The sequence below is a fragment of the Ranitomeya variabilis genome, chromosome 8 (genome assembly GCF_051348905.1).
Source record: "Ranitomeya variabilis isolate aRanVar5 chromosome 8, aRanVar5.hap1, whole genome shotgun sequence".
Taxonomy (NCBI): Eukaryota; Metazoa; Chordata; class Amphibia; order Anura; family Dendrobatidae; genus Ranitomeya; species Ranitomeya variabilis.
In genome coordinates this window covers 97,429,257-97,448,131 of record NC_135239.1, presented here as the reverse complement: position 1 = coordinate 97,448,131, position 18,875 = coordinate 97,429,257, and positions in this window count along the sequence as shown.

The window sequence follows — 18,875 nt, the reverse complement described above, 5'->3', positions numbered from 1 at the left end:
CGTCCACTTCGAGGGAGATAAGCTACAGTGCCATAGGTTGTAAACTTCTTGATTATGTTGCACACCATGGAAAAGGGAGCATCAAGATCTCTAGAAATGGATTTATAACCTTGAGATTGTTGATATTTTTCAACAATTTTGGTTATCAAGTCCTCAGACAGTTCTCTTCTCCTCTGTCTGTTCTCCATGCTTAGTGTAACACCCACAGAGACAAAATGCAAAGATTGAGTCAACTTCGACCTTCTGTCTCTTCCTCATTATCCTGTAGAATGTAAGTCTGCTAGGACAGGGTCCTCTCCCCTCTGTATCAGTCTGTCATTGTAAATTTGTTTACTGTACATAATATCTATAACTCTGTACATAACCCCATTCTCATGTTCAGCACCATGGAATTAATGATGCTATATGAATAAATAATAATAACTTCTCTCTTGTTTTTTGGTTTCAGGTGTGATTTTCACATTAAGTAAAAATCAGTAGAGGGTAGGCTGCTCACCAGAAAGTCCTTTGACCTAGCCTATCCATGCAAATAAAGAACACAGCCACCCGTCGGCTTAATGCATAAATGTATCCAAAGAGAAAAAAAAGTAATGCAGGATCCTTGAATTAAAAATATCCTTGTTTTTATTTGAAAATCATTTAAAATATCACATCAGGGTAGTCAGTAACTGGTTGACGTGTTTCGGCAAGAGCCTTAGTTGTAACAAATCACAGAATGTGATGCAATCGCTTAAAAACACAATACCACTATCAATTAATGAGATCATACATATAATTATTTACAAGGAACATATGTAAAGAGCCATACTATTGAAGGAAAACAACCTAGAGCCAAAGTAGCACAACAAAGGAAACAGAATATAGGAGTGATTGCGCCCCCTTCGGGCCCGTGCTGTGATTACGAACCACGCAATGGGATGTAACCACGCAGCAGACTGACCTCACAATGGGGTGTACCCACGCACCATTCTGGCTTATGTGCAGACTAATAGCAAACATAAATACTTGGTGTACCTCTCCTGCCACTCCTACCTTATGTATGAAAAAGCTCTGTAGTTAATACTGTTCGGGTAGAGCTATCCAATATCGCTATCCATGAAGAAATTGAACGGGTAGAGCTATCCCATAGCCATATTCCTAAAGGAAATGAACGTGTAGAGCTATCTGATAGCGCTATTCCTCAATGTTCATGAGCTTAAGCTATTTCACATGGTTGTGCACACTTGGGATCTGCCCCCAAGGCTCTGCCCATGCCCAATGTTTGGTCTGTAGACCGCGGCTAGGAGTTAGTCCCGCTTTTGTGTACAAAATTTTTTGGCTTTTAGGCTAAGTGCGCACGTCGCAGAATTGCTGCGGAAATTTCCGCGTCAATTCTGCAACTCCTGCCGTGGGTATATCGCATGCAGAATTGGCATGCATATTCCTGCTAAAAACTAGCGTTTTGCAAGCATAATTAGCTTGCAGAATGCTAGCGTTTTCCAAGCGATCTGTAGCATCGCTTGGAAAACTGATTGACAGGTTGGTCACACTTGTCAAACATAGTGTTTGACAAGTGTGACCAACTTTTTACTATTGATGCTGCCTATGCAGCATCAATAGTAAAAGATATAATGTTAAAAATAATTAAAAACAAATAAAAAAAATGGTTATTCTCACCTTCCGAAGGCAGCCGATCTCCTCAGCGGCTTCCGTTCCTAAAGATGCTTTGTGTGCAGGACCTGCGATGACATCACGGTCACGTGACCGCAATATCATTGCGGTCACGTGACCGCGACATCATCACAGGTACTGCACACACAGCATCTATGGGAACGAAAGCGGCCGCGTGCTCCGCTGAGAGGCGGGAAGACTCCGGGGCCATCAGAAGGTGAGTATATCACTATTTTCTATTTTAATTCTTTTTTTAACAATTATATGGTGCCCAGTCCGTGGAGGAAAGTCTCCTCTCCTCCACCCTGGGTTCCAACCGCACATGATCTGCTCACTTCCCGCATGGTGGACATAGCCCCATCTGGGAAGTAAGCAGATCAATGCATTCCTAGGTGTGCGGAATCCCCGCGATTCCGCAAATCTAATGAACATGCTGCATTTTTTTCCGGAATGCGATTCTGCTCAGGAAAACAACGCAGCATGTGCACAAAAAATGCAGATTGCATTCTATTAAATAGGATACTTAATGTGAGCGTTTTTTTTCGTGGTTTTATAGCGTTTTTATAGCGAAAAACCGTGAAAAAAACATGAAAAATCTGCTACGTGTGCACACAGCCTTACAATTGTTAAAAAGCTTAATAAAAGATTTCTTTGTACACACAGTTGACAGTAAACCATTTGTCAACGTTAGGAATTAGTTTACCTTGCTTCTGTGTCTCAAATATTTTGACCCTTATTTGTTGCTTTTCCTTCCCCTGGAGAAAGCCACATATAACTGCCCGTGTGAAAACACTGGGAAAGGAAAATAAATTTCTACGAAATCCAAGGATTCTCCCTGAGATTTATTGATGGTCATTGCAAAAGCCAACATGACAGGAAACTGACGCTGTCTCATCTGGACTGGCAAGTTTTTTTCTTTGGAAATCAGGTAAATTCTTGCAATAAGAACTGTCTGACCATTTGCTTTTCCATTTAAAGCAACAGCATGAATAATGTTTGCTATTAAGCTTTTCACATAAAGCTTTGTGCTATTACAAAGGCCATGCTTTCTGTTAAGATTACGCAGGAGCATAATTACAGCTCCTGGTTTCAGCTTTAGTTTATGAGGAGGCATCCCAGTCGGATTCAAAGAGTTAAGAAACTCTACAGGGTAATCTGTGAGAATCACACCCTCCTCTTCCACAACTGTGTCCATGGAGCGATATGTTGAGTGTTCACCTTGAACTTGACTAAGCATTTTGCTGTTCAAGGCGTGAACATCATCATTCAATGGCATAAAAATTGCTTTATTAGCAATTGCTTCTACCGTTGCATCAGTAATCTCAAGTGAGTCGCCAAAAATAGCTGTAATTAAATCACCCTCTTCAATAAAAGAATTTGGGATTTTAATTGTGTCTTCATGTAGACCATATACATTTGACAACTCTCCATTGCCAAGTTTCAGTAACCATGAGTTGTACTCAACTTCATCCTGAGACCTTCTCAAATTCTGTTGTTACTGGAACTGTGAAAACTGATTCCAGGATTTTGAGTATTTAATGGTGGACTGTACAATTTGGGCTCTTTTTCCACCTTCCACTACTGATAGGGTTTGACGAACGTCACCACCATTTATGAAACTTTTTCCACCAAATGGTCTTTTTTTCCCACATATGTCTTGGAACAAATTATCCACAGCGTTCCTATTAAAACAGGGAGTCATTGTTACTTTGTTCCAAATAACGACAGATGACTCCCTAAGCTCCTTTGCTTGAAGTGAGGTTGGCTTAATTTTTGACACTGTGGTCTCTTTTGTTGCAATTCCGAGGCCAAACTTGGAATGGTAGGTGCTACCGTTTTGTAGTAATAAAGACGCCAATCCAGTGGAGGCTACTGAGCAAAAAGACTTCTTTTCTGCTTGTAGTTTCTTGTGCAAAGCAGTTGTACAAAAAGGTCTTCCCACTGCCTCCTGGGCCGTCCAGAAAAAATCAGTGTGAGCTAGTGTCGTCTGACTGTGATGCCGCATTGACTGCTTGCATAATTGCATCGAAAGCTGATTTCTAAGCTTCATTAAGCATAGCTTTCAATTGATCAGCCTCCTGCTTTATTACATCATAATTCAGTTGGTACAGTATTTCAACTAGAACATTTATGGGAGTTGGCAATCCATAGTCAGCACAGGACTTTTTATTACTTAAGAGCACTTCATCAATATCACGAAGAGCCAGTTGCTCAGCAATTGTCCTCCATAAATTTGGTTTTATATTTTTGCCATAATGCCAATGGTTTAGCTGGTTCCCCATATACACAAATTATAGCAAATAATTTGCAAAGTTGGTAGGGCATTTGGAAAGGGATTGCATAAGTTATACCATCTTCCCATTGGGAATCGTCTTCCAAAAGATGAAGATCAATGGACTCATTTTTATACATGTCATTTACAACTCCATTGACAGTCCTTAAGTCACATAAGACTATGCTCCTCTGACATGAAGTAAAAGGAGTCTTAGGTAATACAGCTCACCATCTGTTAAAGAGACTGTATACATTCGGGCAATTGTTTTCCCAAATTGAGCCTGTCGTTTTTTCTATGTTTCTTGTACAGCTTTTCTATTCCAGACATAGTGTTCAGGGATTTCACTGTACAAATACTGATTGGCGGAGGCATCAATTATGTTTAGCTCAAAATAAGCCTGCAGAGTAGAGGCTATTGAGACCGAAATAACCATATCCACATTACCATCTTTGAAAAACACTTTCTGCATGTTTTCAAGGTGAACAGCAAGCCTTTTAATGGATCATGCATTTTAATTTTTCTGATTCTCCACATGCCCTCAGGGGTACTTATATACCGAGAATCTAGGTACATGGCTGGTTCATTCCAGTTTAATGCATCAAACTTGATATTTGCACAGTCATGTCCTTTGTATACATATTTGAAAAGATATTTAACACTTTCTATTGAAGCATATATCTCAACATTGATATGGCAATTGTACATGAGTAATAAATAAGAGTTGTATAGAACTACCCATCTATTGTCGATTTCTCACATTCCTCGTCTGGTTTTCGAAGTATTGCGTTGACGGTACTGTGGGTAACTATCAACTTTGGGGTTTGTCTCTGTATTAAATTCCTTTGGGAATTTTTTTGCGCATTGACCATCTGTCATGCATATAGCGCCAGGTTGATCTTTGCCACATGGGCCATGAATCATGTGCTTCATCACTGCCTCATGCAGTTTTGGATTTGCTGTCTCATTTGGGATTTCAGCAGAGACCAATTCATCAATTATTTCTTTGTCCCTCGGTTTATCTTTCTCTCCAATAAAAATAATAATAATAATAATTTTATTTATATAGCGCCAACATATTTCCCAGCACTTTTTAAATTAAGCGGGGACATGTACAGACAAATTCAATACAAGTTAAGACAATTTAAACAGTGATATTAGGAGTGAGGTCCCTGCTCGCAAGCTTACAATCTACAAGGAAATGGGGGGGACACAATAGGTGAAAAGTGCTTGTTATTTCAGGTCTGGCAATTATAATAAATATGGATTTTCATATAAAGCTGCATGATCCGGTCATCAGCCCGTGTGTTTAAGTGCAATAGTCAAGCATCAAGTGCAGTTATCATGTGCATGGAGGGTGTGGAGACAGATGAATAGTAGGGTGCAGATTTAGAATAATATTTGGAATGAGGGAACAGGGCAAAGTTAGTTTACTGAGTAGTTGATGTGGTAGGCTTGTTTGAAGAGATGGGTTTTTAGAGCGCGCTTGAATAGGTCGCTGCTAGGTATCAGTCTGATCGTCTGGGGAAGTGCATTCCAGAGAGCTGGCACAGCACGAGAGAAGTCTTGGAGACGGAGGTGCGAGGTTCGGATTACGGGGGATGTTAGCCTTAGGTCATTTGTAGAATGGAGGGCACGTGTAGGGCGATAGACAGAGATGAGAGAGGAGATATAAGGCGGTGCAGATCTGTGGAGAGCTTTGTGGGTGAGAGAGATGAGTTTATACTGGACCCTGTAGCGAATGGATAGCCAGTGTAATGACTGGCACAAGATGGAGACATCGGTGAAGTGGTTGGACAGAAATATGACTCTGGCTGCCGCATTCAAGGTGGATTGGGGAGGAGAAAGTTTGGTAAGAGGGAGACCGATCAGAAGAGAGTTGCAGTAGTCCAGACGAGAATGAATAAGAGCGACAGTAAGAGTCTTAGCAGTTTCAAAGGTGAGAAAAGGTTGGATTCTGGAGATGTTTTTAAGATGCAGGTGAGAAGAGCGAGTGAGTGATCGGATATAGGGAGTAAAGGAAAGATCGGTGTCGAATATGACCCCAAGAAAGCGGGCATGCTGCTTTGGAGTTATGGCTGAACCCTCCAGGGTAATTTCGATGTTGGGAAGAGTGAGGTTAGAAGAAGGGATAAACACAAGAAGTTCCGTTTTGGAGAGATTTAGTTTCAGATAGAGGGAGGACATGATGTTAGAGATAGCAGACAGACAATCATTGATATTTTGTATTAGGGTAGGGGTGATGTCGGGGGAAGAAGTGTATAATTGGGTGTCATCAGCATAGAGATGATACTGGAACCCAAATCTGCTGATTGTTTGTCCAATAAGGGCCGTGTATAGAGTGAAGAGGAGGGGGCCTAGGACTGAGCCCTGTTTAACGCCGATAGTAAGGGGACGAGAAGAGGAAGAGGGGCCGGCAAAGGATACAGTGAAGGAGCGGTCAGAGAGGTAGGAGGAGAACCAGGAGAGGGCTGTGTCCTTGAGGCCTATGGAGCAGAGCATAGTGAGAAGGAACTGGTGATCCACAGTGTCAAATGCGGCAGAGAGATCCAGGAAAATCAGCTGAGAGCAATGACCTTTGGATTTAGCTGTTATTAGATCATTAGAGACTTTAGTGAGGGCAGTTTCAGTGGAGTGTAAAGAGCGGAAACCAGATTGTAAGGGGTCGAGAAGAGAGTTATCCGAGAGATAGCGGATTAGACGGGAGTGGACCAAGCGTTCCAGGAGTTTGGAGATGAAGGAAAGGTTAGAGACAGGTCTGTAGTTAGCAGTGCAGTTCTGGTCCAGGGATGGCTTTTTAAGTAAAGGGGTTATGATGGCATGTTTAAATGAGGAGGGAAAGATACCTGAAGAAAGAGAGAGATTAAATATTTTAGTCAGGTGAGTGGTGACCACTGGTGAGAGACACTGCAGGAGAGGTGAAGGAATGGGGTCACTGTTGCAGGTTGTAGGCCAAGCAGAAGCGAGGAGCTTGGAAACTTCTTCTGAGACAGGCTCAAAGATGTCTAGTTAGCTTGAGGTGTGGCAGGGAAGGGGATCCAGGCACTGAGGAGATTGGGCTGAGATATCCTGATGGATGTGGTTGATTTTTTCTAGGAAGTAAGTGGCCAGATCCTCACCACTGAGATTGGTGATGGGGGCCTGTACTTTAGGTTTCAGGAGGGAGTTTAAGGTTTCAAAAAGTCGTTTTGGGTTGTTGGATAGTGAGGTGATGTGGGTGGTGAAGTAGGATTGTTTGGCCAGATAAAGGGCAGAGTTATAGGCTTTGAGCATGAACTTATAGTGGATGAAGTCTTCTGCTAAGAGAGACTTTATCCACTGCCGCTCTGCACACCTTGAACAACGCTGAAGAAAGCGTGTTTGCATAGTGTGCCAGGGCTGCCGTTGTCTGTGTCGGGTCTTTCTGCGTGTAGAAGGTGCTGCTTGATCTAGGGCATTCTTCAGTGTATTATTGAAGTGTGACAATGCTAAGTCTGGACAGGAGAGGGAGGAGATGGGGGCTAAAAATGTGTGGAGATTGTCCATAAGCTGCTGGGTATTAATGGAACGTGTATTCCGATAAGTGTGGTAAGTGGGGGTGTCCTGAGTGAGGAGACAATTCTTGACAGAGAAGGAAAGAAGGTTGTGGTCTGAAAGCGGGAAAGGGGAGTTAGTAAAGTTGTGCAGCGATCTGGGACGGGAGAAAACCAGGTCCAGAGTATTCCCGTCCTCATGCATAGGAGAATTAGTAAACTGTGAGAGGCCGAATGAAGAGGTTAGAGAAAGAAGATGAGAGGAAGATTGGGAGAGGGGATCATTAATGGGGATGTTAAAGTCTCCCATGATGAGGGTGGGGATGTCACAGGATAGAAAGTGAATAAGCCAGGTGGCAAAGTGGTCTAGAAACAGGCGAGAGGAGCCTGGAGGGTGATAAACAACCGCCACCCGCAAGGAGAAGGGCTTAAAGAGTCTGATGGCGTGGACTTCAAAGGAAGGAAATGTAAGTGAGGGAACTGGGGGGATGACCTGGAAAGCACATTGTGATGAAAGGAGCAAACCAACACCCCCACCCTGTCTGTTTTCAGGTCTGGTGGTATGTGAAAATTTCAGCCCACCAAACGAGAGAGCGGCAGCAGCGGTGGTGTCTGAATGCTGGATCCAGGTTTCTGTAATAGCCAGAAGGTTAAGGGAATTAGGGAGGAAAAGATAGTGGATGTAAGTTAGTTTGTTACACACAGACCGAGCATTCCAGAGTGCACATTGGAAAGCTATAGGAGAAGGCATGCATTGAATGTTAATAAGATTGGCAGGGTTTCTGTATGCAGCTGGAGGAGAGTAATGTATGCTGGTGGAGGGTGGCCCAGGGTTCGGGGAGATGTCCCGTGCAACTAGTAGAAGGAGAAAAAACAGAAAGAGCAGGTGGTGGGATGATTTGTATGAACGTTTTGAGTGCTGCATGGCGGTAGTGGCTGGTTTGGAGTGGGTACGAAATGTCAGTGGAGCCTCAGAGTTATACATGGGAGAGGGGAGAAGGGAGGGGTGGATATAGAGAGAGTGGCCAGAATGTGTTAAAGGGCGGGCGAGTTGTGAGAAAGCAGAAGTAAAAACAAATAAGAAGCAGATTGATATGATCAATGCATAATGTAGTATGACTGACCAAGAAGCATGATTGTTTGAAAAACTTATGCACCTTACCTGTCTCCTGCCCTGTCCAACTGCCATTGTCTAACTGCCAAGCACTTTATACCGTTGCACTTAATATTTGTTGCACACTCGACCCCGCACGCTGGCTATCCCAGCCAGACTAAATATATATGAAATGAAATGACTGCTAGCATCAGAAACCAAATAGCCACAATCAGCAATTAACCAATTAGCATAAGGCCAGAGCAGGCATTACTATGCAGGGTAAACAACGAATGTGGAACAAGGCCATAAAACAGTGGGAAAAAAAGATAGCTTTGAACACTTTGAATCAGAGACCAAAAACAGAAAAAAAAAAAAAAAAAAGGATTAAGAGCATGTGAGCGTGTGGTAGCCAACGCTTTTGAAATTCTATTACATGCACATAGGCAACTACACGGCCAAAAATGTGTTTTTTCAAAACCTCGATAAGCACGGCTTGGATTTTGATTTTAAATACTTGTGCAACCAAATCTGGTCTAAACTCTGGCCTTTGCCATGGTTCTAAGTTTTCAGTAATTTCTTTCCACTTTGGGTTACAGGTTGTAACAAAAAGATCTGGCTTTCCAAATTTTCGGACAATTGTCATGGCATCTTGGTAATTTTGCTGCATAGCTCTTGGGTAGTGTTGAGCGTTCCGATACCGCAAGTATCGGGTATCGGCCGATACTTGCGGTATCGGAATTCCGATACCGAGATCCGATACTTTTGTGGTATCGGGAATCGGTATTGCGATTAATATCAATGTGTAAAAGAAAGAATTAAAATAAAAAATAGGGATATACTCACCTCTCAAGCGCTTGAAAGACCTTAGGTGATGTCACGGCTTTGTGATTGGTCGCGTAGCGGTCACGCGATCGTTACGGACCAATCAGAGCGCCGTGACGTCATCTAAAGCCCTTCAAGCGTGCATTCTTAGGTACAACGGCTCCCGGTTACGGCGGTAAAGTCCAGGGCGCGTCAGAGGGTGAGTATATGACTATTTTTTATTTTAATTCTTTCTTTTACACATTGATATGGATCCCAGGGCCTGAAGGAGAGTTTCCTCTCCTTCAGACCCTGGGAACCATACAGGATACCGTCCGATACTTGGTGTCCCATTGACTTGTATTGGTATCAGGTATCGGTATCGGATTAGATCCGATACTTTGCCGGTATCGGCCGATACTTTCCGATACCGATACTTTCAAGTATCGGACGGTATCGCTCAACACTACTCTTGGGCTTCCAAATAAAGTGGATGGTAAAATTACTGGTGTCCCAGCTTTTAGCCCTTGGTGTAACGCAGCATTATGGATGTGATACATAACGCCGGCATAACTGTCGGCGCGTAACGCCTTTTGATTTTGTTTTATATATTCGATCCTGTTGGATTCAATTTTGATGTAACTGTCAACGATAAATTGTTGTGTCAACTTTCCAGCATTTAAAAGGGTATTGAACTTGTCACGAATGACAAGCCTGTATGCATAGTACTGCAACAGGGTGATTTTTTCTTGTCGATCTTGATCCACTGGTATGGATGGTAGATGAATATCACCAATTCCTTGATGGTGCACACTTAGGCAACTGGAGTTGTCACAATTATTGTCCATCCACTGTCCCCATATGGGAATAGAAGTGAATATGTCATTGAATCACACTTTCTGAGAAGAAAGCTGATTTGAACAGTTTGGTTTTCATTTTTGAGGTGAACTCTGATGTCCCTACTAAATTTGGGTTTACCCATTGCAATTTGATAAATTATAGCTACTTCATTGCACCTTGGTGCATTGTAGCGCCTCTGGTCATCATTGTAGTCATTTATAATTGACATTGCTATTTCGAGTGGATCACAATTTTCTAATTCAGCAATCCACTCTTCTTCTATTTCAAATTCCCTCATCATTGTGAAGGCTCTTGCGAGTGGGTCAATTGCTTTCATTTTCTCTCCAAGAGATGATAGCAGTGCTGGGAGGCACTTTTTATTTGCTTGACTTCTTGTTCTTAATGCTTCTTCACTGTCCAAGATATAAATCTGGGCAAACATGGGAGTACTACCCACAGAGGGATGCAATGGGGCAGTTCTGTGGTAAATTTGTCCATGAATTTGAAAACAGTATGGCCCATGCCCAGGAGGTGGGCTACTTGTGCTCCCATTGATCCCAAAACAAGCGAGCTATTGTATTGCCTTATATTAGCCATAAAGTTATTGGAGTGCTGATGCTCTCCTTTCATCACCTTGACTAATTGATCATCCATATGAATGAGACATAATTGGATGTGCCCTCTCTTTCAGCAGGAAGGCAATGTTTTGTTCTGTGCCATTTCGTCTTTGAAATTTTTACGTTGGCAGAATTAATATCGAAATGTCAGTTAGCCAGCATAGTGCTCTTCAATTTGTATCTCATCACTTTGATTGAGAAGTCCTCTAGCGGCAAATATAACTTGCCGTCATCAAGTGGCTCTTGTTTTTTGGACATGTATTCTATCTTGTTCTCTTTTTTGTGAAATATGTGTATCACTTTGTGCATTGCATGTTGCTAATTGTCTTGCAGCATTTGATGTTTTACGTGATTAAGTTACTTAATTTGTTTCTCTTGCTCTGGCCACCCTCTGTCGGGTTGCATCAGCAGTTCTTCAACAATTTTGCTCGGCTTCTGTTTCATTAAGATGCAGGTTACGCATCCATATGCAATTCGCTTCTCTACGTGCAGCAGCGTGCTCAATTTGTTCCATCTTTGCGATGTTGCCTCACACTGTCGCCTCAGTGTTGCCTGAGTGTTGCCTCACAATGTGCCTCACAGTGTTGCCTCACAGGCTAACGTTCAAAAAAGGCTTATGCCTTAACTCACCACCAGGGAGAGCTCCTCTTCTAGGGTATCCATGGTTACGCCCACGCAGTTAGCTGCTGGTGGTAGTAACTATGGATACCTAAGTTACTGTTCAGCTGTGGATGACTCATTGTGCACAGACACACAGTTGAGCTGTGGGTGACTCATTGTGCACAGACACACGGACACATGTCCAAATTAGGGATATTGATTGACAATTCTATATTAGATATATTTATATATCGGCTCTGTCACAGCTTCCGGCAATTGTGTCGCTATCACAATCAGCTGTGTTGGAAGTAGCTCACAGCCATATTGGAATACCCAAGTGATGGGTATTCCAATATGGCACCCGCTGGTGGTACCGGGCCCTTGCGCAGTACCACCAGGGGGTCATATCATACTCACCTGCTCCCAACGCGTCTCTTCATGTCCCTGCTTCTCCGGCGCCGGCAGCATCTTCCTATGTTCAGCGGTCAAATTGTACCGCTCATTAAAGTAATGAATATGGACACGACGCCACTCCCACAGGGGTGGAGCCTCATATTCATTACTGTAATGAGTGGTACGATGTGACCACTGAACATAGGAAGAAGCTGCTGGCGCCGGAGACAATCTGTCAGTGAGAAGCAGGGACTGTGGCGGGAGCAGTTGAGTATAACGGGGGTGGGTGAGCATTGCAAGACATTGACCTGTCCCCGTTCCACCGCAGCGCGTTAATCAACCATTATGCAGCATTATATGGGGCACATTTTCTATGGAGCATCTTATGGGGCCATAATCATCCATTATGCAGCATTATATGGGGCACATTTCTATGGAGCATCTTATGGGGCAATTATTAACCTTTATGCAGCATTATATGGGCAAATGTTTCCATGGTGCATCTTATGGGGCCATAATCAACCATTATGCAGCATGATATGGGACAAATGTTTCTATGGAGCATCTTATGGGGCCATAATCAACCATTATGCAGCAAATGTTTCTGTGGATCATCTTATGGGGCCATAGTCAACCATTATGCAGCATTACATGGGGCACATTTGCTATGAAGCATCTTATGGGGCCATAATCAACCATTATGCAGCATTATATGTGGCAAATTTTTCTATGGAGCAACTTATGGGGTCATAATCAACCATCATGCAACATTACATGGGGCAAATGTTTCTATGGAGTATCTTATGGGGCCATAATCAACCATTATTCAGCGTTACATGGGGCAAATGTGTCTATGCAGCATCTTATGGGGCGATAATCAACCTTTGTGCAGCATTATATGGGGCAAATGTTTCTATGGAGCATCTTATGGGGTCATAATCAACCGTTATGCAGCATTATATGGGGCAAATGTTTCTATGGAGCATCTTATGGGGTCATAATCAACCGTTATGCAGCATTATATGGGGCAAATGTTTCTATGGAGCATCTTATGGGGTCATAATCAACCGTTATGCAGCATTATATGGGGCAAATGTTTCTATGGAACATCTTATGGTGCCATAATCAACCTTTGGGTAGCATTATATGGGGCAAATGTTTCTCTGCAGCATCTTATGGGGCCATAATTAACCTTTGTGCAGCATTATATGGGGCATATTTTTGTATGAAGCATCTTATAGGGCCTATCATAAACTTTATGGAGTATTATATGGGGCGTATTTTGTTTGGAGTATCGCTTGTGGACAAGAGATTCTCAGTGCTGCAAAGCCTGTCCCCACAGGATGTCACCACCCTCCCGATGCGATAGCATCGGGCCTCATCTAGTAAAAATATAAATATATATGTCGGAGTTTCAAAAGTGGAAAGTACAATTATTATGCAAAAAAAGGGGAAAAAAGTACCGTATATACTCGAGTATAAGCCAAGATTTTCAGCCCATTTTTTGGGGCTGAAAGTCCCTCTCTCGGCTTTTACTTGAGTCATACCCAGGGGTCGGCGGGGGAGGGGGAGCGTGGCTGTCTAATTATACTCACCTGCTCCTGGCGCGGTCCCTGCAGGTCCCTGGCTTCCCGGTGCCCCAGCTTCTTCCTGTACTGAGCGGTCACATGGTACCGCTCATTACAGTAATTAATATGCGGCACCATCTCCCATAGGGGTGGAGCTGCATATTCATTACTGTAATGAGCGGTAACGGTGACAGCTCAGTATAGGCAGAAGCTGCAGCGCCTGGGAAGCAGGGACTGCACCGCGCCAGGAGCAGGTGAGTATAACGGGGAGGGGAGCGCAATATTCACCTGCTCCTTGTTCCGGCGCCGCTCCGTCTTCAGCGTCTTCTGCAGTGACGTCCAGGTTAGAGGGCGTGGTGACGTGGTTAGTGCATGCCCTCTGCCTGAACTTCAGTGCAGAAGACGCTGAAGATGGAGCGGCGCCGGAATGTGGAGCAGGTGAATATTGAAAGTGCCGGGGGCCTGAGCGACGGAGAAGTGAGTATGTGATTTTTTTTTATAGCAGCAACAGCAAATGGGGCAAGTGTCTGTATGGAGCATCTTATTGGGCCATAACGTTTGTGCAGCACTGTATGGGGCAAGTGTCTATATGGGGCCATAATCAACGTTTGTGCAGCATTATATTGGGCAAATGTGTCTATGGAGCATCTTATGGGGCCATTATGTTAGGGGTCGAGTTCCTGCCTCTGCACAGGGGGAATCTCGGGCCATCTCCGCTGCGGTCTCCCATTCGTCTCCTGCCGCAGTGGAGTCTGCTCAGCGGAGACTTCGGTCCCATCGTCTCGCTCAGTCTGACTCTGTACAAAGGGTTACTGCTGCTTTTCCAGCTTCTGCCATTGAAGCCAGTGCTGGGCAGCGGCAAGCAGACGCTTTTGGGACTAAGTCCTGCTTTTCTCCTTCTGAGCATGCCCAGGGTAAGATCTCTCATTGGAGATCGAGGGTCACATGCTTGGGTACTGCAGCAAAGCCCATTGGTTCTCCAGGAAGGTCCTGAAGGTGCTCAGGCTCTGTGGCAGCCTCTGATTTGTCCTTCTAGGAAGGTCTTGTACTTGCTGCAGCTATAAAAGGCTCGCATGGCCACACGGCCATGCGCTAGATTCAATCTAAATATGTGCTTTGCGCCAGTGTGGTTATGTATGAATGTATTCAGGGACCCGGCTGAAATAAGCCCCTAGAATTCCGGCACCTCCGGTGAGGAGATTGCGTGTGTGCATAACCACTGACTGCTTTCAGTTCGGCAGCAAGCTGGTGCTCCTGTGAGGCTAACAGGGCACAGTGCTTTCCTCTCACAGCTACTCTGTGAAGTAACAGAGCTAGTCTATACCGCCGCCAAACAGTGCCACCATTCACTAGCAGAAGGTTCCTCCTGCACGGTGGACCCCGGGCTGCGAACGCACCATTTATAATAAACAGCTATATTTACTCGGTGCGTTCCACTACCCGTAACACATTATTAACCTTTATGCAGGATTATATGGGGCATATTTTAATATGGAGCATCTTATGGGGCCATCATAAACTTTATGGAGCATTATATGGGGCTCCTGATTCAATATGGATATTCAAAAACACTTAACCTACTGATGTCTCAATTAATTTTACTTTTATTGGTATCTATTTTTACTTTTGACATTTACCGGTAGCTGCTGCAATTCCCACCCTAGGCTTATACTCGAGTCATTAAGTTTTCCCAGTTTTTTGTGGCAAAATTAGGGGGGGTCGGTTCATACTCGGGTCGGCTTATTCTCGAGTATATACGGTATTTAAAAAAACAACTTATCTTCTTCTTTCTTCTTTTCTCAATATGAATACATGAGGTCATTGCAAAAATTTAGTCAAAAAGGAATTCTGGTATTAAGTTTCATAATCTATAATGCCTCATGTTTTAATAATATGTTTCTCCAATTGCCTCACCTTTTTGGTCTATCTATTCTCACTATACCAAAAAATACAAAATTTTCCAGGCTCCCAGCATGTTTTTCACAAAAATGTTTGACAGCTCCTGAAGTATTAGAAATTTTTCCCTTTTTTATATCTGTAATATGTTCAGCAATCCTTACTTTTAAATGACGTATAGTACACCCCATATATATGAGATTACATTGCGTACACATAATTACATATATAACATACTAGCTGAAGAGCCTGGCGTTGCCTGGGCATAGTAAATATCTGTGGTTAGTTATAGCACCTCACTTCTCTTATTTTCCCATCACGCCTCTCATTTTCCCCCTCACATCTTTCATTTTCCCCTTCACTCCTCTTATTTTCCCCCTCACTCCTCTCATTAATTCCTCACTCCTCTCATTCCCCACTAACACTTGTCATTTCGACCTCACATCTGTCATTTTCCGATCACTCCACTATTTTCCCTAACTCCTCTCATTTTGCACTCACACCTTTTCATTTTCACCTCACACCTCTCATTTTCACCTCACACCTCTCATTTTCCCCTCATTATATACATGTTTGTCATCTCCCTTATATATAGTATACACCTGTATGTCATCTCCTGTATATAGTATATATCTGTATGTCATCTCCCCTGTATATAGTATATACCTGCATGTCATCTTCCCTGTAAATAGTATATGCCTGCTGTATGTCATCTCCTCCTGTATATTGTATATACCTATGTGTCATCTCCTCCTGTTATATAGTATATACCTGTATGTCATCTCTTCTGTACATAGTATATACCTGTATGTCATCTCCTCCTATATATAGTATATACCTGTATGTCATCTCCTGTATATAGTATATACCTGTATGTCATCTCCCCTGTATATACTATATACCTGCTGTATGTCATCTCCTCGTCTATATACCTATAAGTCTTCTCCTCTTTTATATAGTATATACCTGCTGTATGTCATCTCCTCCTGTATATAGTATATGCGTGTGTAATCTCCTCCTGTATATAGCATATACTGTATGTCATCTCCTCCTATATATAGTATATACCTGTATGTCATTTCCTCCTGTATATAGTATATACCTGTAAGTCATCTCCTACTGTATATAGTATATACCTGTGTGTCATCTGCTCCTGTATATAGTATATACTTGTGTGTCATCTCCCTTGTATATAGTATGTACCTGTATGTCATCTCCTCCTGTATTAGACCTCGTTCAAACATTATTTGATCAGTATTTTTACCTCAGTATTTGTAAGCTAAATTGGCAGCCTGATAAATCCCCAGCCCACATGAAGCCCTCCCCCCTGGCAGTATATATTAGCTCACACATACACATAATAGACAGGTCATGTGACTGAGAGATGCCATATATCCAATATTGTACATTTGTTGCTCTTGTAGTTTGTCTGCTTATTAATCAGATTTTTATTTTTGAAGGATAATACCAGACTTGTGTGTGTTTTAGGGCAAGTTTCATGTGTCAAGTTGTGTGTGTTGAGTTGCGTGTGGCGACATGCATGTAGCGACTTTTGTGAGATGAGTTGTGTGTGGCAACAAGCGTGTAGCAACTTTTGTGTGTCGAGTTGCATGTGACAGGTTAGTGTAGCAAGTTGTGTGCAGCAAGTTTTGCACGTGGCGAGTTTTATTTGTGTTGCGTTTTGAGTATGTGCAGTTTTGTGTGAGGCAACTTTTGGATGTGTTGCAACTTTTGTGCCTGTGGCAATTTTTCCGCATGTGCAAGTTTTGCGTGTGGCGAGTTTTCCATGAGGTGAGTTTTGCACGTGTGGCGACTATTGCGTGAGCCTAGTTTTAAAGCATGTGGCGAGTTTTGCATGTGGCGAATTTTGCACGTGTGGTGAGTATTGAGTGGCGACTTTTGTGTTTCGACTTTTATGTGGCGAGGTTGGTGTATGTGTGGTGAAATGTGTGCTGAGGGTAGTATATGTGTTCAAGCACGTGGTAGTGTGTGGCACATTTTGTGTGTGTGTTCATATCCATGTGTGTCGTGAGTATCCCATGTCGTGGCCCCACCTTAGCAACTGTACGGTATATACTCTTTGGCGCCATCGCTCTCATTCTTTAAGTCCCCCTTGTTCACATCTGGCAGCTGTCAATTTGCCTCCAACACTTTTCCTTTCACTTTTTCCCCATTATGTAGATAGGGGCAAAATTGTTTGGTGAATTGGAAAGCGCGGGGTTAAAATTTCGCCTCACAACATAGCCTATGACGCTGTCGGGGTCCAGACGTGTGACTGTGCAAAATTTTGTGGCTGTAGCTGCGACGGTGCAGATGCCAATCCCGGACATACACACATACACACACACACACACACACACACACACACACATTCAGCTTTATATATTAGATGTACTTTCACAATTAATAAAACTCCTAATAGATTAAACATCCAAATTCTGTTCATTTTCAAATTTTTGTGTTTTAAAAGCATATTGACATACCGAACATTGATTTAGTCCATATTTGAAAAATCCTGTTACCGATAGCCAGATTTTCTTGTTTTTTTAAATCTTTTCATCAAATAAGCTTGAGGATAAAAAATCACCCAAAGTTCTACATTTCCTGGCTATAAAATTGCACCCAGGATTTAAGATGGATGCAAACGTTTCATCTTGATTTAGAACTGGTAAGTATTTAGACACCATATGTTTAATTTCATTGAACTGTTTATTAAAAGCTGTAACAAAACAAATTTTTTGCTGATTATTCGTGTTTGAATTTGCATTAGATTCTAAAATACAATCAGTCTTGCCATTTTTTAAGGTTTTGTAGTTACCTTGTTCAACAATAAATCCGACCCAGCAACTCCATCTACTCTGGATTTAGCATTTTTTAACAGGGACAACTATCTGCCCTAAGTATGGTATTACCGGAAGTAGGTTTGCGATAAATGGTTGTACTAACCCTTCCTGTACTAGAATCTGCTATTAATAAATTTTCCAAAAACGGAATTGATTGTCCAAGTTCAGAAAAGGTAAATCTGAGATATAAGTTGTTATTTATGTAGCTAACAAATTTGTGTGCGGCTGCTTTCCCACCTGACCAAACAATCAGGAAGTGCCATCCAGAAAGTGGCCATACCATCTCAAATGCTGATTGAATGGGTTATTGATGTTATAATTATATGTACTCTCCCACCAAGCTACAAAAAGATTTGCCAAAGAATGAGAGAATTCCAGGCCCATTGGAGCTCCGACCAACTGTTTGTAGTATCTCCGAATAAACATACATTTTTTTTGTGTTCTAATAAATATTTAATGGAAACCAATATAAACTCTTGAGTTTCCACTGTGGCATTCATATACCTCTGAGTAATACAATCCACTGTCTCAAGTGCATAAATATGGGGTATACAGTGGGGCAAAAAAGTATTTCGTCATTCAGCAATAGTGCAAGTTCCACCACTTAAAAAGATGAGAGGCGTCTGTAATTTACATCATAGGTAGACCTCAACTATGGGAGACAAACTGAGAAATAAAAATCCAGAAAATCACATTGTCTGTTTTTTTATCATTTTATTTGCATATTATGGTGGAAAATAAGTATTTGATCAGAAACAAACAATCAAGATTTCTGGCTCTCACAGAC